This window comes from Leptopilina heterotoma, unplaced genomic scaffold (assembly GCF_015476425.1).
Source record: "Leptopilina heterotoma isolate Lh14 unplaced genomic scaffold, ASM1547642v1 Lhet_141, whole genome shotgun sequence".
Taxonomy (NCBI): domain Eukaryota; kingdom Metazoa; phylum Arthropoda; class Insecta; order Hymenoptera; family Figitidae; genus Leptopilina; species Leptopilina heterotoma.
Genome location: NW_025110860.1, coordinates 49,776 through 77,195, shown reverse-complemented (window position 1 = coordinate 77,195; position 27,420 = coordinate 49,776). Strand labels below are relative to the sequence as shown.

The following is a 27,420-nucleotide window of genomic DNA, read 5'->3' as shown; positions in this document are numbered from 1 at the left end:
AGTGAGAGTGGGAAGTGAAAAATAGAAGTGGAAAATGGGAATTGAGAGGGAAAAGTGATGGAGGAAAGTAGATAGTGAGAGTGGAAAGTAAAACGTGGGAAATGGATGTGGAAAGTGAGAGTGTGAAATGGAAGTGGAGTATGAAACAGTAGAGTGGAAAGGGAGAGAGGGAAGAAGATAATGAGAGTGGAAATTTGAAGTGGGAAGGGAGAGTGGAAGTGAGAGTGGGAAGTGGGGGTGGAAAAGTTTCAGAATCGACCCCCAGTTCTTTGACTGGTGCTCGAATGCGTACGGATTGTTGGGGCGTACAATTTCTTGCAATACCACAGGTCATCGTGGAAAGGAGAAATCCTAAAGTCGTCGTGAAAAGATGAACGATAAAGGACAGGTTAAAGAACCTAAAAACCACTATCGAATAGACTAAGAAGACTAATTTAAATGGGAGGAGACTCCAATAAAGAAGTTCTTACCACTGAAGTAGCCAAAGCGGTTGGAAGCTTGGGAAAGGTACAGTTGGTGGATGGAAAAGTTACTCTCGAGATCCGTGACTTGGATTGTCTTACCCAGGAAGATGAGGAACATTAGAGACTATAAAATATTCTCAGAAAACAAAAAGGTGACTGTCTTAGGACCAAACAGGCGAGGGATGAAACTTTCTGTTATAGTCACCACCCACAGTGGAATCAAAAGTCATAACCAAGCCTAGAAGTTATCGAAAACAAATTTTATTTTCGTACTAATAAGAAAATTGATTAATCTTTAATACATTAACTGTTTAATTAACTATCGACATGCGTTCATTAAAAGGTTTTATATACGTAGTATAGTTATTGTTTCTAAAAAATTGACCGGCCTCTATGAGAGTCTCTATATTAATGATCACCGCAAAATACGTGACGTTGACTATAATCCAATGTGCTGACATATTATGTGTTACTTGATTATATCAACGTCCGCAAACTGTTAATGTCCTTGATTTTGGAATTTCATAATTAATTAAATTTATTTTCAGTTCTCCATTTCTAAATCGTATATTAATTTTTGATAGCAATCATTATTTCCATATTGATAACATGTAAAGTGTTGTTTTTCAAAAATTATATTCTGTTGAAAAAGTTCCCACTGTATATTAAATTGAAATTAATAATTTATCCTTATCTCTGATATTAATTATAAATATAAATACTGAGTATTTACGGTAGTAATAATAATATGAAAATAACCTTTATACTAAGTCTGTAAATTTTTAATTAGGTATTTCTCTTTGTTTGTTTCGCCTTTGGGAAATTCGTTAAGTTGGTAAATTTTATTTTAGTTTGTTGAGGATTTTAGACTGCGATAATAGCTCTCTACCTTCGAAGAGGAATTCAGATAAGAGAAATTCAAAAGGGACCTGCAAACTTGTTTAGGTACCACTTGATATAATGCAGTCTCATTTTCAAGCTTAAGTGCATTTCCTCCCACTTTAATCTTCCTGCATCTTCATCTCACTTCTCGAATGATATACCACGCTAAAGTGTCAAAGTTTATAGGTGGTAAGTTACTTAAGAGGTTTAACTTAGCCTCCTAACACTGGTCTGTTAAAGGCGATCTATTGTTTCAGAAAATACTTGTCACACATATTGCGCTATTAATTTAATCATGTGAAAATTCGTTGAAATTAGTTGACATCAGAACGATGAAAAAAGATTATATATAATAGTTATTTAACCTTAAACTGTCAAATAGAAAAAAACATTGATTAAAACTAAAATTTTATGTCAAGCAATTCAATTTTGTAAAATTACAATATGACCAGAATTAAGAATTAATTAATTTATTTGAAATTTATTCGAGAATAAAAATCTTTGCTTAAAATCAAATGACATTAGTTTCTAGTCAACCACAAAAACAATCTTTTCGCCAGGGATTCGTTATTGACAAGAAAAGACACAAAAATTGCTGTCGTAAACTGTGAGAAACGGGATTTCAGAGAAAATGTGTATATAGTGCTTCCGGTCGATTGGTTGGATGAAAAGCGGATGGGTCCATTTCGAAAATATGGCAGCAGTAATATGACGTAGCACTCAGGCAAATGATCGAAGCGTTTGCTCGAACGTGCCTCCCTTCGTACCGCAAATTTTCCGGCTTTTTGCTACTAGTTTACCAAATGGACGTTCTGTCATTTTTCTGCGAAACCCGTAAAACAGTTGACTGCATTGCTAGAAACGACAACGATGCATTTTTCAAAAGCCCAAACCCCAGAACTCTCCACTTCAAACTCTATTCAATGGAATTTAACATCGAAATATTTTTGCTTTTAAAAGGTATTTCATTCAGCGTTATCTAAAACGCGTTACGTTTAAATGGCAAACTTTTTCCAGCAGGTTGATTAAGTAATATTTCTCAAAATCCATTTTATAGATTCCACCATCCTACATTGGAGATTATATTTCCACTATTTGAATTCCAGCATTCTCTGTTATTATATTGTCCTGCCGCAAGCATCCAGCATTTGGATTTGTGAAATCGAGCATTTGGACAGTGGGATCCAGAATCTGGGTTACTAGGATCTATAAAAATGTCACGTTATTGATCCTCTATTTAAAAAAAAAAAGAATTCAAATCAGTTTGTCGATTGCATCAAAATGGAAACAATGAGAATAGAAAAGATAAAACGATTCATATTTGCTTCTGATTTTTAAAAGAAGAATGAAAACTCAGCGAAACTCCTAGTTTATAGCAATATTCTTTCGGAGATATCTAAAAAAAAGCGGATGGACTGCGGAAATTGCAAAGAGTGCATCTTTTACAGTTCGTTTTAACATTCATTTTCATCACGACTACAATTGCATCTGAAGGTTAGAGTCGGCGTCAAGCCGATTTTTGCAATGTTTCGCCCTCATCAAAGGGTACATCGTTGTATGGTTGATACCAATGCAGGGCCGTTTATTCCGTTGATCAAAGGCGTAATTCCACATGCTCAACCACATATTCACTTTTACGACTTACCCCACTATGGAATACCAGACTCGTATCACCATTGCTTTTGCGAATCACGTACTCGACCGCATTTCCGGACACTATCGTATTTTTCCGAGAGGGCTAAAAGCTGCTCGGACTACAAAATTTTTGACCTTATTCTTCTTTTTAGTTTATATTAGAAGAACTCTTAAGATACTTTAAATCCATCCTCTCCATTTTATCGTTGATTTTATCTTTTTGCTATATTTTAAGTAATTAAACTCTAAAGTGACTCAACGCAATGAAATTAAATCTTAATTAACCAATAATTACATTTATAATAAATCATTAAACAATTTCAGCAACATTTAGCAATATTTCGACCTCAGCGAAATCAGTGATCCAGAATAGCGATTCGATTATTCAGAAACACTTCTCTCTTCTAAAGTGAAATTTAGACTACCAATCCATAAGCTTCGTCAACACATCAGTTATTGATTCAATATAAATTCCATGTCAGTCAGGAATTTTCGACTTAGATTCGTTACACTGACCCAAGATTATGAACCTATTAGAGTATTCAACAATAGAATTGGTAACGATAACCAATAGGTGACGTCCATAAAACTGGGGGTCGATTCTGTAACTTTTCCACTTTCAGATTCCTACTGCCAACTCTTACTTCCCACTCTCACTTCCACTTTCACTATCCATTTTCCACATTCCACTAACACTTCCACTTAACAGTTTCATACTCCAAGTTTTCATTGCCGACCCCCAAAAACCACTCTCACTTCCCACTTCCACTCTCACTATCCACATTCCAATATTATTTGCTACTCTCACTATTCACTTTCACCTTCCACTTTACAGTTTTATAGACCCACTTTCCATTTCCGTCTCCAAATTACCACTCTCACTTCCACTTTCCACTTTCACTATCACTATCCACTTCCATCTCTCACTTCCCACTTCCACTCTCACTATCCACTTCCCTCTCTCACTTTCCATTTCCGACTCTCAATTACCACTCTCACTTCCCACTTCTTGTTTCCACTATCCACTTCCCTCTCTCACTTTATATTTTCCATTTCTCCCACTCTCACTTCTCACTCTCACTATCCACTTTCCTCTTTCACTTTTCACTATCACTTTCCATTTCCGAATCCCAATTATCACTCTCGCATCTCAATCTCACTATCCACTTCCCTCTCTCACTTTCCACTATCACTTTTCATTTTCTACTTCCAATTACCACTTCTACTTTCCAGTCTTACTTTCTACTCCCAATTAGAACTCATGTTTTCCACTTCCCACTTCCACTTTCCTGTCTTACACTCCACAAAGTGGAAAGTACAGTGGGAAGTGAAAGTTGGAAATGGGTGTGAAAGGTGAGAGTCGTAATTGGGAGTGAGAGTATGAGACTGTAAAGTGGAAGTGAGAGTAGAAAGTAAAGAGTTAGAGCGGAAGTAGTAAGTGAGAGTGGAAAGTGGAAGTGAGAGTGAGAGTGAAAAGTGAATAGTGACAGAGGAAAGTGAAGTGTGAGAAGTGGGAGTGGAAAGTAAGAAGTGAAAAGTGAGAGTTGAAAGTGAAGAGTGAAAGTGTGAAGTGAAACTGGAAATGTTACAGAATCGACCCTCTCTCTGGTATAATAATACTATTTATTTCGGTAATTATGTAGAAGAAAGCTTCTGCATAATTATCTTTATTTATTTATTTATTTACAAAAACCATTCCCGCATTCCAAGTGGACCATAAATGGGTAACTAAAGTTTGATACAAAATTATACATAATTAGAAAATAACTAACAATAATTATAGAATTCAAAGATTTTATGGACAACTGAATTATAAGAATAAATGTTAGTTCACATTATAAATTTCAAATTATAAAAAATCGATGTAAGAATTAAGAGTAGATGTGAAAACTTTTGCTGATGAAGAAGATAAACAAATTTATTATTAAATATTAGGAATTAAATGTAATAAATAATTACATTAATATATTAAATGATGCAGGTTATTGGATGCCCAATATTACAAATAGTTTTAAAGAGAAATTTTTCTACATGGATTTATCATATTAACACTGAAAGAATGAATAAAAAGAAATATGTTATACCATGAAAAATAATTAATCCAAATATTGATCCACTGTTTGCAAATGTGTATTTTTTTCCCGGATCCAGTGTTCTTTTCGACGCCGATGATCATTTATCGACTTTTTCTCAACTTTTTGAATTCAGCAGCTCAATTTGCCTCGGCTATTTAATTTCTTCTCTATTTCCATCCATTTCATCCGCATGGTATACACCGAGTCTGTTAGGATGCATATTCATTTTATTTCCCTGCCCTCGTTTCATCCTCATTTATTCTTCCGGCTACGAAAGATAAACATTGCGAAGATTTCACGAGCGGCTGAATCGCCGTCGTCTACCAACTTTTCTTTCTAAATCTTGCTTTCAGGGGTGTAGCAAGAAATAAGTTTCAGAGAGGGATTTATGAAAATATATCAGAGGCGAAAGAATCAATAAGAAAACTTAGAAGATTTGGGAAATTTTTGTAAAGTTAATGTTCATTATAGAAATATCTTTAGATCAGAATGAAATGATTTAGGTGACAAGACGATCTTTTTATAATAGTGGAAAATTGAAATAAATCTCATTACAATGAATCGTGGATCTTAAGAAAGTATTGTTAAAAAATAACCTGGCACTGTCTTTAATTATAATTATTATTTAGAAATATAATTTTTTTGATAAACATTTATCTTTAAAGGTTAGTATTAATTTCTCGGTGGGAGAATTTAAAACAATTCGTATTTCTCGGAAATGGTTTATTACATTATACATGCACTTAAAAATCTTGGTTCATGCTTTCAGTATACCTCATACGTACATTTTTTTTAACTTCGTAAAACTTTTTTTCTACAAGACATTTACACGAGTACGCAAAAGTATAAATTACTCTAATTTGCAAGTCAAATTTTACAAATATAATTGAGGATGCATAATATATAAGTAGAAGTATAAAATCTATGTGGTACATACTATTCGAGAATGTTTGGAATGAGCTCAAGTGGTTGGGGTTGTTTGGCAAATGAATAGAAAACGTGTGTTCGTGTATTTAAGTGACTGGAAGTTCGCACTTGGAGGAGTGTGAATTGGCACTTAGACCAATTTTACCGATTGTATATATGGCATAACCCTATGACTAAATTATAATCAGGAAAATCAATCTACATAGAGAATTTTAACTAATATTTAAATTAACTATACTTATCAAACGCAATATAATTAATTCTCTAATGGTGAAATTACTTTATCACAAAATAAAAATTTCTTTCATGTAATTTTTTTTTTTGATATGAACAATTTTATCCTACGTGCTTAAGTTGTCCACATTTTGAAAGGCTTTCAAAGTAAACTTTATAGCGGAGAATTAAATATCTCTCCTAGAAACTTCATAATAGTCGCTTATAAAATTTCTTTAAGGAAAGATTTTCTCGCATACAGTTGGATCGAACATCTCTTTTTTCGAACAAGTGAGAGAATTTTAAAGCATAAATCTTGGGAAATATAATGTTAGTATAAGAGATAGCTGGAGAACGTGAAGCCGTATCGAGATAGATACAGTGAATGTAAACACGGGTCTGCACTTACGGAAAGAAATGGCGCTGCTTCAAGTAAAAAGGAGGATTAGGAAAAAAAGAAGCTAGGGTCGTGTACGAAGGCGTGGATATTAAAGAAACGGATGAATTCCTACCGAGGAAATCCTATACTCCAAGGGATTTCAATTCTTTGGTTATAAACCGAAGGAATATTCTCATCCCAATTCTCAAGGGGAAACGTTATCGAAAACAAAATCCACTCTTAGAATTTTGAATCAAACATGATATATTCATGAGGGCCATTAAGCCAAGATGACATAGATAAGTTTCGTACTTTTATTTCTTTCTAATGTGAAGGATTATAAGGAAGTATGAATTGTTTATATCAAAGCTTGTCTATTCCTAAAGAAATTTAAGCCTAAAGTACCCTAAGTATCATAAATATGCTGATGATTTTAAGTTCTATGTATCGTGTCCATTATCATCATTACCAGATTTGTTTGTAATGATATAATCTGATAAAGATTAGGTTTAGCAATGGAAAGGCGATAATGGACTTGCTCTTAACTTCAATAACACTCAGGCTATGATGATTTGGCGGGTCTTCTATTAACTTTTCCTCCACTTTCACTAGAAGGGATTCCTATAGTATGTAAGGAATCAGTAAATGATTTTGGTTTAAGGGGTTACGCCATCCTGAACGCATGAAAATCGGATGGTTTTTGGCCTGGATCAGTTTTTCCGGAGCACTCCTTGATGGTGTGAATAATTTTTCAAATTATTCAATCGAAAAAATCCCACGTCACTCTGTGAAAAATCTATTTAGGAAGATGTATTTTAATTTTCAAGTCAATCGGTTGAATAGTTTTTGAGTTATCATGTACATCGCCTCGAAAAATGTGGTTTCGAGAAAAGCGCAAAAGAAGAAAAAAAATGTACTTTAGTGTATTATAACTAGAAATTTTGTCAACTTACTAATTAATCAGCAATTCCTGAGCCACAATACTCTTCTCCTAGAATGTAAAGAATGTCGTCCGATTCCTTTTGTTGAGCTCTTTTTAATTTTCTGACCACCTTTGTAGTTTGTAGTTCGTTTTAGGGTCTTCCAGTGTTCATTAATGTCAAATTAAATAAAAATAATATTTATTTGTGGATGAAAAACTATTATATGAATTTAAATTATTCTTTTAAAGTTAATCTTAGCTTTGTGAAAGCAGTTCATTAGGGGTCGTGGAAAACTATTATATGGAAATCACATCAAAGGGAACAAGCCACTGGGGAGAGGATTTTCTGTATTCATTGAAAAAAGAAGAGAAATAGGATTATTCAAAAACTGCTTTTGCTATCAAAGGAAAAAGGCAGATTAGTTGAACGATAAAACCAATTTTCTATCATTACGTTTTATCATATTTCTAAATATATTAATGTTGTTTTTTATACCTGAAAAGAAATATTTTCTATTTTTTAAAGCTCTTTTAAAGCTCTTTTAAATAATTTTAAATCAGATGAAATCAAATTAATGAGATTATAAATCAAATTTGTATAAAACTTTTTTAAATCATCAGAAGAATAATTATCACAAGTCTTGAACTATATGCGTATTTAATTATATAATACAGTAATATTTTTAATAAGTCAATTTTTTAATTAAATAACATTAATTAATTTACGACCCTTGTACAAACTTAAATTTTCATTAACTGAACAAAATAGAAGTTTGATTTTAGAAGCATTTGTAAGGAGTTGTTAAGTATCCTGAAAGCTAAGATAGTTGAACATTTTTTTTTGTTGCGTTGGGTCGTTTTGGCATAGCAGTCAGGTAATAATGCCAAACAGAATACTTAACGAGGGTAGAAGGCAAAGTTTAAAGTTAGGACGTCTTTAAGGTCTTCCGTTGTTTACCAGTTAGAGCTGTTATCAACAAGAGGCTATCGAGAAGTTCAGTATTCCGCTTCGGCGAATGGAATACTAACGACTGAGACAAGACCAGCATTGTCGATGAAATCGGAAAGGATGCTCCAGGAAAGTTCCTAAACGACCATTTGGAAATCTGTTTTCAATTAAGGTCACCCCTTACCCCTACAGGATATTGCAACCAATCACAATTTCATAATTTTCTACCGGAACATCAGTTTTCCATTTTACCGCAAATTCATAAATTATATATTGAACGAGTTTTCATTATTCGGAAATTATTAAACAACAGTTTAGTGACTTTTTCTTATTGTAATATTGATTATTATTTCGTATTTTCATACTTTGCAATCTATAAATATAATTAAAATTTAAAAACAATAAATATTTTGATAACCTGGCGAAATCATTTGAGATCATGGTGCACAATTTACCTCAGGGATGTGGACTGACAAATTAAAAGGAGAAGGGATACATTTGGTTAGATTTACCTCCAATTCCGAATGAATTAGATTATGAACCCGGGTAAAAAAATGTTGGCTACCTCAAGGCTAGCTTAAGGCTCAAGGCTCACTTAAGTCTCAGAACTTGGTTGAAGCTAAAAACTTGTCTTAAACTTAAGACTGAACTTAGATATTGGGCTCGCTTGAGGCTCAAGGCTTGTTTAAAACCAAAAACTTGTCTAAGACTTAAGACTGAACTAAGACTTATAAGACTCGCTTAAGGCTTAAGGCTTAAGGCTCACTTAAAGCTCAAGACTTGTTTGAAGCTAAAAAAACTCCTCTAAACTTAAGACTGAACTTAGACATAATGCTCGCTTAAGGCTTAAGGCTCACTTAAGGCTCAAGACTTGTTTAAGGCAAAAAACTAGTCTAATACTTAAGACTGAACTAAGGCTTTTAAGACTCACTTAAGGCTCATTTAAGGCTCAAGGCTCACTTAAGGCTCAAGACTTGTTTGAGCCTTGTGTCTAAGTTCAATCTTAACTCTTTGACAAGTTTTTAGCTTCAATCAAGTCCTGAGACTTAAGCGAGCCTTGAGCCTTAAGCAAGCCTTGAGGTAGCCTTGAGATATTCTTGAGGTAGCCTTAAGGGAGCTCAGTCTTAAGTCTTCAACAAGTTTTTAGCTTCAATCAAGTCCTGAAACTTAAGCGAGCCTTGAGCCTTAAGCTAGCTTTGAGGTAGCCTTGAGGTAGCCTTAAGGGAGCTTTGAGGTAACCTTGAGGTAGGCAACATTTTTTTACGCGGGAACGAAAATTAAAAATGTTTTTAGTGGACAATTACTATCTACAATATAATTATATAATTTATTTTATGTTGAAACCTTTCACGGTTTAATTAATAATTCACGAGTATACTAATTAATTTTTACATTTACACATTAATTAATATTAGAAATTGCAAGAGACACAAATGAGAATTCTTAGACATATTAATATAGATAGTTTTTATTCTTTCGGAATGGGAAAATGCAGATAGTAATTAGTCTAAATAGATTGCATAAAATTGCAAGGTGGTTATGCGAAGCGGGACCCTCCAGATTGCACCAATTAAACCATAGTAATCCCAGTCTGATGCAACTTTCAGGGACGAGTTGTTTCAGTTGTCCGCCCTGCATTAATGTAAATGTCGTATTCCTTTTAACCATATTCTGTTGCCGCTTCCATTCTAATACGTAAATATGCAACACTTTTTGAATTGTATTGTCATTATTGCCACTTGAAACCAAGCTCATTTTAATTGCCAAAATAAGAGAAAAACATTTAAATACTCTTGTTCCTCTTATTCCTGAATTCACAAATAATTTTTACAAGCACTAATTAAAATGAAAGTGTTAATAACAAAAAAACAATAATACTAATATTAGTCGGCAATCATCGGATAAATTTACACGAATTATAAAGTAAAATTTCCTGCAAACTAATATTTTCCATTCAAATCTATTGGTTTTGGCTTCAGTCGTGGACTTTTCAATAGGATAGAAACTTTTGAAGTAACAGAATTCGCTGATGGTGAACGAGCTGATTTCCATTTAAAGCAGACAGATCTCGTCCCAGTCTAACCAGACAATTGGACAGTTCCACTTTAATTCGTTATCAGGCACGGTACACCTAGCTAACTTGCAGTACAGTTTTGAATAAAAAAAATGATACTGAATATCGTAACAAGCCATTTTCAAAGCTTTCTGACATTACCCTCACTATCTCGTTTTCTTTGACTTTTTTTTAACATGGAATTTTTTTAGTGCCTAAAAGCCAATAGTAAAATGGAAAATTGAGTTTTGTCGCTTAGCCGAGTTCCTTTAGTCCTTTATAACAAAGCGTGAAATATGAAATTGCCACAATATGCAGTAAAACGGAGAAAGCAGTACCGCCCTTATGCTTCAAACAGCCTCCATAACGATCTCGTTCTAATAATCCTCAAGTTAAAGGACATTGTGCTTGACGCTTTTTCGAAAGTGTGGCGTTGCGCGAATTTTCTACTTCCGTTCCGCAGAAACGACTTCTTTTACTTCTTTCGGCTCCAACTACTCGAGATTTTTACGATAGCACCTCGCAAGAAATTTTATGAGCTTCTTATGTCTTTGGAGATTTCTTTTTTAATTATAAATAACCTTTAGATCGTAAATACTTTAATGAAGAATGTTTTTCAGACTCTTCACACAATCTTCAATTAATTAAAATAAAAAATTGTATCCTATCGACAAATTTTTAAATAATACAAAATATTTTTTTTTTGTTACAGACAGAAGTGGGAAAATTTGACGCACAATGTCAACCATTCACGTTACATTGCGATAGGGGTAAGACTAATTTTTTTTAATTTAATATTTCACCATTAAATTTTTCCATTCCTTGAAAATTACATATTGTTTCAATAATTCAGAAGCATACTTTATAATCTCTATTTTAAAATAAAAAGTTAAAATTCTTTTCTCATTCATCATGTATTATCAAAGTTTTCTTGGTTATGCAGAGGACTATCATGAATCACATAAATTTTGCGTCACTCTATAGGAAAAATTTTTGAAAGTAGAACGAAAAACTGTCGGGAATAAGGAAGCATCACGTGGACCAAGAGAGAATTCATTTTTTTACTTTTTTTGCCTCACACAAAAGATCGTTGTAAAGGTTTGTAGTTGAAAGAAACGAACACACACACACAGACAGTGGAAGATGAGAACTTTAAAGAAAAAGAATGAGTCTCAGAGAAAACTCGTTGACGCTCACTGTCACGGAACTTCAAAGAGTCCTTACACCAGTTTCGGAAAATGTAACGCGTTTTGTAATAATCTCCACCTCTCTCACTGGGGAACATTTTAAAATTGCTAAAATGAAAAACTTTTCTGACTTTCAATAGACAATTTTCTAGCCGCAAGTTACAAAGAAAAGACATTGAAATATTTTTTATCTTTACAATTTAAATTGCGGTAGGACATTAGTTTTTTCAAACTCTTTACAACTGTTTTTAAAAAAACTTGATAGAGGAAGGAACATTATAGTACAGGTATGTTTATTTAAATTTTTATTCCTAAGTAGAAAAATGGACTCGCAACTTTTCTCGCATTATACTTTACCAACGTGAACAAAGTCATGATGAGAAAACATGCTCAAAAAATGATTTATTTCCGTAAACCATTAAGCATTTTTCTCTGCTTCATTTACCATCTTTTTGTTGGGACAAGAAATATTTCTGCACAAGATGAGGCGAGAGTGAAAAAAAGAGACCTAATCGCCGCAGCCATTCGTCCAACGCTGATGATCTTTTTGTGGGTTAAAAGTTTCTTTTAACCGCACTAAAATTTTCCTACAACCGACATACATTAACCAAAATATTTACTGACTCAGTGCTGTCGAAAAGAAGAGCGAGAAATTACCAAACATTATTTTAGTTTGTTAGGCTACTTGTATTTTAATATTACGTATAGAGTTGGGACTTTTTACTTTGTTAGAAATTGTAATTAAAAAGAATTAATGTATCGTTGAAGTAAATTTTTGAAATTAGTTCATTTCGGAATACTGTTCTTAAAAAAAGAACAAGTATATGACTATCGAGAGCACGGACGTTGCAGAGAGGCCCCTACCCCCACCAAAACCCTCCCCACCAAGAGCGCGAGTATAAAAACAGACCTTCGAGCGGCAATGAGTCATTATTCTTCTAGCAGTCGACAGAGGTACTCGTAAGAATGAAATCATCCCTGCGAGTAAATTTTACCACCCAATTCATAAACTGTTTTGGAATTCTAGTGTGTAAAACAAGTTATTTAATCTTAAACTATCAAATAATTAAATACTCGAACACAGCAAACGATAACAATGCAAACAATTATCCTGAATTCTAGTTTCACTAAATACTCCACTGTAGACCATAAATGATAGGAATCATTTATGGTCTACAGTTAGAAATGAATACTACTCCTATAATTACATGGATCATTTAATTCATTAATATTTTTCAACCCCAAATATACAAGTTATGTAATCTTAAACTGTCAAATAATTATTCAGATAAAATTGATAATCATGCTAAGGTTTGGCCCTAATTTTTAGAGTTTCACTTTAGATCCTGCACGTAAAATACGTATCAAAACATTGTTCATAAAATAATACTAAACATTAGAGGATTAATGTTGATTTCATGATTTTAAGAGTTTCTCGTATATATATTTTGTACAATACAACTTACGGGCAGGTACACTCGCTCCATCGGAGTACAACTAAACTTTCATTCGTGCGTAAAGAAGTTTTATTCTGGAGAAGTACTAGCGGCGGTTTACCCGAGGCAATGAGAAAATTTGAAGGGTAAGAGGCAAGAGGTGAATAAAATGAGGGGGTTTTGGCGAAAGTACCTCAAACACCATCGAATCCACATATCCGCTTTCGAGTCCTGCATACAAATGTTCGTTGTAGTTCGACAAGTAGTTTGCAGACTATTTTGTCATATTGAAGGACCAAAAAAAGTGAAAAGACTCGACAAATTTAAAGTTTTCTTCGTTCTTTACACATATTTCTAACAAAGTGACGCAATTGAAAGATATAATTATTTTTATTTTTCAAAGTCTTTATAACTAAAATTGTTCCTGTACTTTTTAACTTACAATTTATTAACGACTTTCGTCTAAAGCATTTGATACAATTAATTTTTAATATACTGTTGCATAATTAAATACCTTTTTTGACATTTGCTTTTTATTCTTTTATGATTTTGCTCTTAACATATCCTATTTCGAACACGAAAGAAAGACGACATTGCAAAAGTACAAAACTAATGGGGATGTCAAGGGAATTCCGTCGTGGAGGGTGCTTGTGTTTACAGTGACATATCGGATCATATTTTATTTTCCAGTTTCCGCTTCGATCATCACACCTAACATTCTGCAGTTGCTCTGGAATTTAAAATGCCTGTTCTTTCTCTAAAAACAAAAAGAATAAAATCAAATAAAAATTATTTCACTTTTTCACATGCACGAAATATGCTGACACCATAAATAATTGGTGACAATTATATTTTTCATTTCAACTATCTGACGAATCTGTGTAGATGTGTGAAAAATAGAAAATAATAGAAAGCATTTTCGTTACATTAAATATTATTTTTTACTTAAATGTAGAACTGAATTAGCATGTCATAGTTGGGTGATATATTAAAAAGTATATAACAAATGGAAACTAATTTTAGATTCGTATTAATTGTAGAATATTAATTATTATAAATTTTAATTATCTTTCTCTTGTTATAAATTAACTTTTCGCATTCTGAATTTAAAATCAAATTGTTATGCAATGCTACTAATTACATTTAATATTATTATGATTATTTTTAAAATGTATTGTAACATTTCGCTTTTGTGCTATATTATTTGCATTTTATGAAGTTTCTTCGATGATGGTAAATTATAAACTATCTCTCTAGTTCATGAAAAACTTTTAAGGAATTTCAAAATTCTCTTCTCGGAAGAGAAGAATGTAAGATGAACTTATCTGGAATCGCAGGGATGTAAAACATTAATGAGTTCTTGCATATTGAAATGTGAGATTATAACGAGAGAAGAGAAATAAATATTCTAAAGCATCACGTGCCCCGTGCGATCACGTTGAAAATAAATCTTAACGAGGCCAGATGCAGAATATTAATTACGAAAGGCAGATTCCGTGCTATTGGATATTCTGTTCTATTCTATCCTCTCTCCCTCTGCCACCCTTTTTCACCCTTTGCTTATTTCTCTACCACCTTCAGCGGCACGAATAATGAATACGACGTGGCAACAGAATGGAAAGCAGAAAAGAGCTTTACGAAGGGCGTAATAGAATAAAATAAAAACCAATATGTGCGCACCGTGACGAGAGAAGATTTATATGATAAAATATGATGCGAATTCGTCGAAATTGAAAAAGAAAATGGATTCGAAAAAAAAGGATTGTCTAAACAATAAAGCTTTTATTCTAAATTACTAATTCTTACTGTCATGAATTCTGCTATAAAGCCATAACAATTTTTTAATTAAAGGAAGACCCCACGTTAGAAAACTTAAAAATATCGTTCTTTAAAGGATTTGGAAAAGGAAGAGAATAATTTAACCATCTGGAGTTTTGGGACACTTTAACATTTATCTGAAGTGTTTGTAAGTTTTTTTACAAATATTAAGAAGTACTTGAGTTAAGATAAATTATTAACAACGGTGCATATTTTTATTTCTAAAATGATGACAAAGGTGGAGATCGCAATTCATGTGTGAAACATGTGTTAATATGGTTATTATTTACCTCATCGCTGTACTTCTCCTTACATGGGAAACAGTTTTGGCTTCATTTACAGTTTGCAAACTTATGATCGACTTCTCTGCACTTGAAGAACGCAACCGATCAGTCTTCCGCCTTAGAATCTTTTCCTATATATCCGTAATCAAGACATTAATTAAGGGAACATAGAAAACGATTCTAAATAATTATTTAATTGACAATTTAAGATTATATAACTTGTATATTAGGGTTTTAAAAATTAGAATGAATTAAATGGTCAATTTAATTACAGGAGTAATATTCATTTCTAAGAGCAGAACATAAATGATAGGATGTTGAGTGAAACTCTAGAACTCAGGACAGTTATTTGCATTGTTATCATTTATTTTGTTTGGAAATTTAATTATTTGACAGTTTAAGATTAAATAACCTGTTTTATACACTAGAATTCCAAAACTGTTAATGAATTGGGTGGTCAATTTACTTATAGGAGTGATTTCATTCTTACGAGTACCTCTGTCGACTGCTGGAAGAATAATGACTCATTGCCCCTTGGAGGTTTGTCTTTATACTCGCGCTCTTGGTGGGGAGGACTGTCAGTGAGACGGATCTTGGTGGGGGTAGAGGCCTCTCTGCAACGTCCGTGCTCTCGATTGTCATATATATTTATTCTTTATCTCGGAACATTATTCCGAGATGATGAACTAAGAGAACTGTAATTGAACCTGTAATTGAAAATGTCAATTTTCCTTCAGAGGGCCATGTGACTTTTTGTCACATCGATGACAGGTTGTTCAAGAAACCTGAAGAAGAATCGCTATTTTCTATTACAGAACGTTTAATAATTAATTTCATAAGCTTCAATATAAATAAAATGATAAAATATTAGAGAAGTATTACGTTTTTTCTATAGTAAGAAAAAGGAAAGAAACTTTTCCACGATATTTCATTCTTTATAGATTTTTCAATTTCAAAGTCTTCACTTTATCATAATGAGCTTTACTTGAATTGTTGAGTTGGATCACTATCGATATTATCTTTTTTACAATAACTGATTTACTTACTACCACTCACTACTTTACTTTTCTGTTTTATGATTGAAAGTGTAGAATAAGAAGACGAAGGGAAAAGCTCTGCTCAATATAGGTGTAACCTAGTCTGAACACTGATCCATGAAGATCCCGTGAATTATATTATGAAAAAGAAGACGGTTACGTAGTTTTATGAATAATTCAAAAAGCTCCTTCCTCCCGGGAAACAAATGAAAAATAATGGAAGCGAAGCGGAAGTTCGCCGATACATTTGCCATTATTTCTCTCGTCCTTTGAAAAAGAAAGCTTCTTCTTCTTCTTCTTTCTCTTCTTTTACTTCGTCTTTTACTTCACTACTTTTTTTTTCTTTCTACACCGACCGCTTTATTTGATCGAGCGTAACCAATCGGAGAGAAATCTATTGCCAGTTAAAAATCAACCAAGTTAGAAACAGATGGAGGCATTATTTACCAGTGATGTGGTAAATCGTATTATTGAACATTTAATAAGCTGCGAAATGTGCTTTGAATTTCTTTTCGATTTCTAAACTACTTTCTGTACAACTACATCGTTTAAAAATTTATTTGTTCTTTTTAAGTTGTATTTCTTTGTTTTATTATAGTCACCTGCAACTTCCAACTAATAAAATAGAAATAAATACTTTTTTTGTATAGTACTTTAAATTTTAATGATAGTATGAATAACATCAATTGGAATAATTGTTAGTTTTTGTATGCGCGTTTTATTACGAATGTAATTGTGTATAGGTACGCAAAATTATAGTTACGGTTCTGAGGGCCCATAAGTTAGTGCAGCGCATGCGTCACCTCCGTCCAATAAGCGACAAGTCCCGCTTCCCCCTCCCGTAGCCTGCTGGGTATATAAGTGGTGACCAGCAGTGGTCAAGCGCAGATGAAGTGGTTCTACCGCACTAGAAGGTTATACCTACATTCAAATGATTTGCAACAGATTGACGAATACAGAAACACAGTGAACCACAAAGACCGCACCAAAATTAAATTAAAATGTTACAAATTATTATTTTCCTAATCTGTAGTTTTTATCGAAAACCTAGGTTCACCTCTATCCACAGAATAAGTCAACCTAATCAAAGTATGACTCTAGGTATTCTGGAAACATCCGATATTCCTCCTGTCCCATACTTCCAAACATATGTTATTTGTTACAGTACGAAACTACCGTAATAAAAACTAAGTGACCAATAACATAACCGAATAATCCTACGAACATTCCTGCATAAGAAGGACATGAGGAAACACATAAAGGACACAGAGGACATAAATAAAATTCAAATTGGTATTGTTAGTGAGGATTCTAATTTGGATAGCAAGTGGTTTTATTATATAATTATATAAGGCATGTGAATTGCAGAATTTCTGAATGAGAGTTCTATTCATGAAGTTCAAAATCGCATTTCGTGGTATGTTCCCGCGAAGGAAAGGACAATTTGATAGTCTAAAAGTGTTGGTTATACTCATGGTGCATGAGTCTGTGCTGTTCTTGTGTGTCCAGTCTTATGCGAGAGAACAGGTGCGCTAAATTTGTTTCTCATTTCCATACTATACCGACAGTGTGTGTATATATATTCTATAGGAAGTAACTTTTAGCTAAAACCGTGACGGTATTCTCTTCTGTTAGGAGGAAATTATGAGTAAGCTTTTGTTTAAACTAGTAAGTTAGAATGTACATTATTTTTTTTAAATTTGATAATAGCAGAATTGTAAATGCATTTGCTGTTTTAAATGTTTATGTAAACAGAACAATCAGAGAATTATTGTTATTATAACAGTTATCTTGTACCGTCAAGTAATAAAATACTCAAGGAAAACAAATAATTATGATTAATTCATGGTCTTTGGAATGCCTAGCATTATTTAAAGGTGATGGTCTTAGAGCACAACAATTGGTGAATGCTGCATGCAGATGTACTTGACCAAGAAGCAGCGGAAAGGCTAAAGAGATTCAGGAGCATAAAAATAGGTTTTGTGGCATAAGTGAACAGGAAGAAATTTATATTTATAACAAGTTATGAAACCTTAAACTGTCAAGTAATTAAATAATCAAAGGAAATAAATTATATGTTGATTTTATAGTTTTTGGAGTTCCTAGCATTATTTAAGGGTTATGGTCTTAGGACCCAACTAGCGTTATAAAGGGCTCATGGTTGTAATCACCAAAGAAGCGGAAAGGCTTCAGAAATTGGGACACATAAAGATAGGTTTTATGACTTTAGCAATCAGGAAGAGATTTATGGTCACTAGGTGTCATCGATGCCTAGATTATCGCCACATAGGAAGAGCTTTTAAAGCGATGGACAGATTGCTTGCGTGCTACAAGTACTATGCTGATCACAAGTTTACAGACTTTAAGAGAACCCAAACCAAGATCACAGGTACCTTTTCCTACGAAATTTCAAATCTGAGAATGGTTCCCTAGGTAACCGTTGGAAAGGCGAAGATTAAATTAAATTTAATTATATCTGATCACTTGAAATACAGAAAAAATAAACAGAGATATCAAATTCATTTTTATCAAGCTTTCAAGATAAGACATTTCGTTTATGAACGACCATAATGGTAAAGTGCAGAAGCTTGTTTTTCATAATGGCAGCAGAGAATCGTAACGACTTTTCCTTTTTTGTACCACATACATAATATACTTTTCCTAATGTAATAATAAATTTTGGACGCATTTTTACTTATACTGTTCGCTGAAAGAAATTTAATTTAAAATTAAATTTTTTTTCAAAGTTTTCCTCTTGAAAAAATACGACGCGAAAGAGTGTTTTTAATTTTGAAAACAATCAAGAAAATGTTCGAAGTTAGTTAAAATTAAAGTTTCTGGAGAGAACTAAGTTTATAAATGCCGTTTTTAATTTGAAAATGATAAAAGGAAAATATAAAACGGAAGTGTAGTCTTTGAAATTTACTTTTATTATGACCACTGAAAATTATACTATGTATACCTGCAGGAGATCATGACGATGGACTGCTTTCTCAAAATGAGTGCACAAAATTGTAATGACTCATTTCTCTTTAACGTTATGTCATAATGTGGCTTGCAAAATGTAATTGTGGACGTATAAAATTTTATGTATCTCAATATTACTTCTAATTGGACTAGAGGTTCTTATTTAATATACAAACTAACTGTAATTAAATAATAACTATAGATTCGGCTATAATTCAGATGTTGTTAATTTATATTCATATCTAGAGTAATTAAATTTGCAATTAAAAAAATGCAAATACGATTTGATGCCACCAGGCTACAAGATCAATTTAAGGAGTAAATTCTTTTTCAAAAAGAGATTCAAACGATCTCGTGCTAATCATTTAGCCTTATTTTTATCCGATAAGTCGTTAATTCCAGAGTATGAATTTTGACTATTTGTATAGTCGAAAACCAAAACAGGATAAGATATTATTTTCGGTTTGTTTGGTACAGCTAACTATAAATTCTCTTTGGGCCTTGTAAGAGATAACGAATTAGTGTGTAGATCATGACATTCAGTAGTGTAATTTTAGCCAAATTTTGTGTTTATTTATCCGGCTTACCGACATTACCAAAATTACTAATTGTCGAACATGTGGCTCGCAAATGGGACGCTGCCATCTTCAATTGCCGGCTGATTCATCGTTAAATTTTCATCACCTGAATGTTGATATTTCTTGCTGAATTCCAAAGAAATAACTGATTTGTGTAATTCAAGAAATAATTTCTTTGTTCAAGAAAATATTGTTAACAATATAAGCAACAGTTCAGAAAGCAAAGTTTTATTAAAATGAGATTTAGATAAATTTGTTCTCATAGATAAGCTCAGTTTGTCTAATCTTGTTTTCCTATTTACGTAGATTAGTAAAATTTTAATAAGCAAGAGTTCCTGAAGCGTTGATGCGACAACGAGTTCTGTTACACAGCTCGAACGAAATTTCCTCAGCGGTTTGACCGCGTAGAGAATTATTATTATTAACTGAGTTTAACCAATGCAATTACGAGTTGTGTCGTCGTTGCCACTTCGTGCTTGGCTTTTCACGAGGTTACAGAGAATTCACGTCGCAGGGGAAACACAACCGAGGTGCTCGTTAATCGTTTTGTTCAAATTCCTGTTGGAAAGTTTTCATGTCAGTTTTCCCTCTCGAGGCACATTTAGTTTATATTTAATAATTTATACATGACCTAAAAACTTTTCCCAACGAATCAGAAATAATTTAAACAGCATCTACTCGGTCATGATAAAAAAAAATTGTCCAGGAATAGTAGTCAGAACAGAGAAATAATTTAATGAATGTGTGATGTTGTTTTTCTCTACATTTCTCGTCTTTCACTATACCAATGCATTAGCAATTGAATAATTAAATTTTGTATTTCGAAAATGTTTAATGAATACGAAAAATAGAGTTAATTTAAATAATGCGTAACTACCTCATAATCTAGTAGATTCTAATGATTTATGCCATGTGTATTTGTATTATCGTACATAATAAATCAGAAACGTCATCAACATGTAGTGGAGGGTGTTGCAGAATATAAATGGTAAACAATGCTGACCGCATGCTGGCTTTATTCTGTTCGGGATTATTTACAAGATTCGCAAATCCAACACATTGTAAACACAAAAGGCAAATGCACTTTGCAATAATAATACAAACACACGTTTTTGATTACGTTAATTTATAAATATCAATTTTCTTGATTAAATGCCATGGCAACATTCGCTTTATTGTAAATAATTCAACAATTCAGTGGAAATTTTCATTAGAATTCTAAATTACGAAGTGATTTTAATTTTTGTTTAATTATTCAAATTTTTTATCTAGATATTCTTTAAAATTTAGGTACATAATAATTTTGATAAGATGTTTCGTGTGTGTATGGTGATAGTAACTTTGTTGTGTACCGCAATTTCTCTTTGGCATACAATAGATTCAGAATTAACAGGACTCTGTAAAATGTACCAACATTGTGTCCTAGCGGATGTGTAGAAAATTTGCGAAAATGAAATTTCCTGCTTATGATGACACAATGTCCATTAGACTACATTGTCTGACAAAAACATGAATTCTTCAGAGCATTTAGTCTACGTTGAACAAGCAGAGAGCACAAACAACTAATATTGGCATATGATGCTTGCCGCACTTAGTATCCGTTATGTAGTATGTACAAAGGACACCTCTTTTATATGAGGAAATGAAAATTAGCACTGTGACACGGCCGCTAATATGTCTACTTTATAAAATTCATATGCAGTGTCAGAAGTATCTTATCTTTAGCGTATCATAAATTTTATTTCGTTTTTAAAAATAAATATCTCCAGTAAATAAATTGTGCTTTTAATTATTATCAATAACTAATATTGAATTATTTTTAGCACTCCAAAAAGCATCCAAAAGATTATATGTTGATCAGTTTGGATTCAGTATTGCAAAACTTTAAAAACCATTATTTTTTCATAGATATGTTGATGACATAATCTCGTGCATAGCAAATATAAAAATTGATGATAATGATTAAGGTTCTTAATTAGGACGAAAGGTTACAATTTACTTTTGAAATACAAAACAATAATTCTATAAACTTTCTTGATGTTCATCTTATCAATGATAAGGTTAAGTAAATAAGCCTACTAAACGGTAAATCCTATCATGTAAGATATCCTAAATATCCGGTTGTTGTTAGGGTACAATTCTGTAATGACAAAAATGTGTGGAATTCTGTCCACAATATTAATGTAAATTTGAGGAGGTGTTGAAATTTAATAAAAATTTTCAGTTAATTAAAACTCTAATTGAGTTAGGTCAAAGCCTGTTTAGAAAGTTGTAAGTTACGCTAAAGATGAGTTCGTAAAGTATTCCAAGATTGTTTACAATTTGCTAAAAAAAATAATAAGTCAGGTAGAAAAATTTTATAAATATTGATTGTGACTTGAAGCACCTTGCATAAGAATGCAGTGAATTTTCTTTAAAATGTTTCTCAAAGATTCCTTTGTGAAATCTAATACGCCGCACTTTACGAACCAAAGTGGCGCTACATATAGATCTTGATCTTTCTGTATAGGGTCGTAAGGTCTGCAACTTTACTTAGCGTTAGTCTCAAAGGAGACTAGCGTTATTTTGAATCTCATCCACTTTCCTTGAATCAGCCTTACAAGAATCCGGCCAGACGTTTTCTCATCCTTCGAAAATCCCAAAGGGAATTGACGAGCAGTGTCGAAGATGCTTCGATAAGCAGTGAGAATGTAGTGAAATCGCCATTTCTAGAGTTGTCGAGATCCAGTTGGTTGAAGGTTAACAACTGTCAAAGTATTCTCAAGACCCCTAGGGTGCTAAATAAATCCAATAAAACTAAACCGCCTGAGACAAAAGCAATACATCTTTTAAATATTTTATTTTTAATAAAACTACACGTCTCTCAAATATATTGAATTATTAATAATCCGATTTTGCATTATGACATTAATAATTTCAATAAAAAAATAGGTAATAATTTAGTGGAAAGTTGTTCTCTTTTATTTCAAGTTTCCATTGCTTTTTTTGGAAAATCTTTGTAGTATGCAGAGAGCACGTTCGAATAATGTGCAGCATAATTCGACGATACGTTAGGTTGAGGAAGCAAAAAGAGAAATAAGCTTTGTATGTAAAAGCCCCGGTTTACCACTGGAATTGTTGCAGTGAGGTGAAAGAGAGACAGCCACGGGAATATTTCAATGCTCCTTCACAACGGATCAATACAATGGATGCGTATAAATGCACTATGAACCCCATCGTTGTCCAAGTGTTGGATGTAAATCCTCTTTACTATTTGAAATCGCATTATGCCAAACCGCGGAAACTTCACGAGACGAAAGAGAAAAATGTCCTGAAAAATATATAGCTTTGGTCATCTATAATAGATTTTGATTTTAACGGATTTGCTTTTATAGAAAGAGAGTTTGAATAAACAAAAGAAACTTTTATGAAACTATTAATCTTTTAAAAGTATCACATCCGAACATCAATAGAGCGTCATGAACTTTATGTACCTAATAGGTTGTAATTTGTAAAGTGGAACTTAAATAATCATACTATAAAAACCATTCGAGGTTATGCTGAAAACCATCAATTAATAATTTGTTTTTTTATTTAATTTTTCAGAAAATTTAATTCATTGACAGTTTAAGGTTTTATAACTTGTTTTCTTGACATTTTTCAGCATTTTTTGATCCTATTCTGCAAATGATTCTTGTCTCATTTTCTGTTAGGGCGTGATGCGCTTTGACTTAAGAGGTTATGCTGAAAACCACCAATTAATAATTTGTTTTTTTATTTACTTTTTGAGAAAATTTAATTTATTGACAGTTTAAGGTTTTATAACTTGTCTTCTAGGCATTTCTCAGCATTTTTGATCCTATTCTGTAAATGATTCCGTTCTCGTTTCCTGTTAAGGCGAGATGCGCTTTGAGTTGAGTCGGTGGACGAACTGCTTAAAAATACTGAATGAGTTAGTAAGGCTCCCCTCTCTGACGGCGTGACGAGATCGAATGGTGGGGGAAAGCGGTCGGCGCGGCCTACGTGCGCAGTCGTCAGTCTCTCTCTGTCTGCGAGCTGTGCGCGTCTAGGATGGCTGTACTATATCGAATAGTCTATTGCTACATCTTTGGTAAAGTTCGTAAAAAATAATCGATAGTTAAATTCTGAATTCATAGTGTCGCATCAACTAATTTAATATAAAAGAATAAATGTTGAAAGAGGTAGCTAATTTTTTATAGTTTGAAAATATAAATAAATGTTTATCCCCATTTATAGCGTCCAACAAATAAAAGATTAATATTTAAGAAACTTTTATTATTAACGTAGAAGTGACCCTAATTTTCCAGTCTGTATTGTTGGTCGGTGACTACAAGTGCGAGCTTCATACCTAGTCTCCTGAGAACCAGAAACGTCAGTTTCCTGTTTCCGGGTTTCTTGCAGCACATCTTCTAGGCACCTGCTGAATTTCTGCTTCCTGGGTTGAGGAGTATAAGTTTTGCATCTCAACAGTGACTTTTCGATCCACCGAGTGCACTTTACAATAGACGATGTGAGACTACTTTTAGAATTTCTCTTAAAATATTACTTTTACTATTAAAAATTTGTGATTATCATGTAACTCTCCAAAAATTAAAATGAAATATTACTTTAAAAATCCTATATGAAAAATACCATTCGGTTAGATTCCAGAAAGCCGCTAGTACGTGAATATCCAAAATCTACGTTATAAAAATTTTGATGTAACTTTCAAGACACATACATTTTTGTTTGACATGAGAAATGTTTCATCCAGTAGTTAGAATTTCTTCTTCTTTAAATTCAAAGTAAGAATTTGATGTCAGTCTCTTGAGAATATAGTGGCACAAAAGTTATGCGCCCGCATGATAAAAAAAAATAATAAAGGTAGGTAAATCATTGCTAGAAATAATGAGGAGATGAAAATACTTTTGACTGTATGAGGAAACTTACTATTATTATCTCCACAAGTCTCAAAAACTTTCCTAAAGGAAGTTATGTCTCTCAATTTTTACAAAACTATTTTTTAAAGGTGAAAGAAAAACTAAGATCTCTCTTGGCATTCTTTGTTCTTTCTTTTCAACCATTTTTTCTTTGCTCTACTTTCAAACATGTTGATGCTTTTACAATTAAGGTATTAGTTTGTCAGCTTCATTATAAACTTTCCTTGTAGAATTGGATGAGTTTTGTTTCTTATTTTCTGCAACGGAATCATCGAGTTGGAATCAAAATCACAGAAACTCTGTAGTAACAAATGTCATTAAATGGAAGGTAGGTTTTTTTTTACTTTCTAGATAAGAGTTCCTTAAGACGTTTGAAATAAGAAAGGTTTCTCTTAATAAACTTGAAAACATCTTGATATTAATGAAACTTTCTTTGAAAAGCATAATTAAAGTTTTAAAGAAATTAATACAATTTTTTTTAAATTTATGTATCCTCGTAATGGGTAAATTTAATTTTTTTTAAAAGGCAATAAGTTGTCATAAATTCCTCTCGCTTTTTCGTTTTAGGTTTTCAGTGAATATTATATTTTATTTTAGATCATTTTCTATGTTTCCCCAGGCTTGTTTGCTCTTATTTTTCTCGAGAAATCTGAGAATCCTAGCGTGAAGAGGGCATCCCCATGCATTAATATTTCACCCATCCTGCTGAAAGAGCTCTTCTCCACGCCACGTAGACTTCAAAGGTCGTACGCCTAGAAACTGAAAAGAGGAAAGGGAAACTCATGTTAGATCTCGGGAGAGGAATTTTCTCGTGAAAACTGGAAACGAATTTCAATCCATAGTTCATAAAACGAAAAGGAGAAAACTACTAAATTTTATAAACACATCACGTTCATTTAAAACAATTTGGAACTTTTCATTTTTTCTAATGAGAATTACAAATCTTTTACAACATGATTATTAAAAATCAACGTTACATGTGAAACTATAGGTGTAAACATTCATGTAACTTAAGAAAGCAATTACTTTGACATGAAATCCTTGAAAGAATTTTGATGTTCGTAAAACTAGGTGCTATCTGTAAGGGTGATTCTATGGATAATAACAGTTTTATCACCAAGAAGAAAACGAGTATAAAGTTCCGAAGAATATGAGCTACTTGAGAGGGATCGTTTACATCGAAGAAGAACCACAAACTTTGATTTAATAAAGAAAGTTTGTTTTAGCGTTCCATTTCTTGTTCCACAACAACTTGAGTTTCAAGCATGTTTTCTTGCCTCGTAAAAGATACCAGAGTTTTAAATAACATTTTTTCGGATGTTGTTATTCCACTTGGTATGTTAAGATGCAGAAAAGAATTTGTCATCTGACGTCATTTTACGATCCAACAGATGTATATAATTTTCTAAATTTTAGGGATCAGTGTCATTTCCCACCTTTCACTCTCACTTCCACCTTCCTTTTAAAACTCTCACTTCTACCCTTCCAATTTCCACTTCCACTTTACACTCTCACTTCCCAATCTTACTTCCCACTTTCACTTTACACTCTCATTTCCCTCCACTTCCCATTCCCACTTTTTACTTTCCCACGATTAGGAGGGGAAAGTGAGAAGTAAGAGTGAAAGGTGGGAAGTGTGAGTGGAAAGTTGAAACTGGTAGCAGAAGGTGGGATGTGAATGTGGAAAGTGAAAGTGTAAGGTGGGAAGTGAGAGTGTAAAGTGGGAGTGGAAATTGGAAGGTGGGAAGTGAGAGTTGAAAGTGGGATGTGAATGTGGGAAGTGAGAGTGTAAGGTGGGAGTGGAAAGTAGGAATAGAGAATGGAAGATGGAAAGTCTTTTAGACGCATTTTTAGAACAAAAATTTTCCATAAAATGCGTAAAATATTTTTACAGACTAAAAGACTGTAAAAGACATTGGAGATATTGATTTTTCTTTAAGGTATAAACTAAATACACAAAGACATTAAATTTCTTAATATAAAATCGAAATATTTAAATCGTGAAAAATCAATCTTATGAATAATAAATATAATTCACGTCAGGTACATGTTCATCTAAAAATGTTATGTAGATCGAATTCTTTTCGTTTTCGTATTCCTTATTTTCCCATTCGTTTTCGTACTTTTCCCCGATGGCGGAAACGTTTTTCTTGGATCACTTCCAGAATTTAAGAGCCTTGGGTGAATTTAAAAAGACGATTTTCGTCCTTTGTCGGCTAGACACTTTGAGGACGTCGAGTGCCTTGCGAATCAACGAGCACGTTTTCCCTTTGTCGCGTATATGTTTATTTTATTTCACCAACCAAAATTCACGAAAGTGACAAATTCACTAATATTGTCGTTTTATGAATTATGCAAAAAGAAATAATTTTACATATATTTCTATTAAAGTTCAAAATAAGTTATCATTTTAATTTTTGTTGCATATTCAGTGAACTTAATTATTCTAGGCAATGGGACGTATAGAAGATTAATATTAAATCAGATTAATTGAATCAGAATTAGAGATATTTGATTTATCTCATTTCAAAGTCTCAGCTCATTAATGTGTCTAGACGCTGTTTAATTCAAAATTTATATGACAGTATGTTCCATTGCGGATTTAAGAGATTCTTTAATGTTAAATTGTATCTTTTGAACTAATCAAATTGTGTCTTGATTATTTACTTGAATTCAAGTAAGACATTAACATTTA

At 32.7% G+C, this 27,420-nt stretch overlaps 1 protein-coding gene across 5 annotated transcripts in view; it reads left to right on the top strand.

Annotated features, from left to right (window-relative positions):
• The window catches only part of LOC122498055 (chondroitin sulfate N-acetylgalactosaminyltransferase 1), an 85,410-nt gene that overhangs the window by 21,348 nt on the left and 36,642 nt on the right, over positions 1-27,420 (top strand). For 3 of the 5 annotated variants that reach the window (XM_043605583.1, XM_043605582.1, XM_043605585.1), the window contains one exon: positions 11,212-11,269. The exons of the other annotated variants lie outside the window; for them this stretch is intronic. The gene's annotated coding sequence lies outside the window, so the exon portion shown is untranslated. The remainder of the gene's footprint in view (positions 1-11,211; positions 11,270-27,420) is intronic. 5 annotated transcript variants of the gene reach the window in all.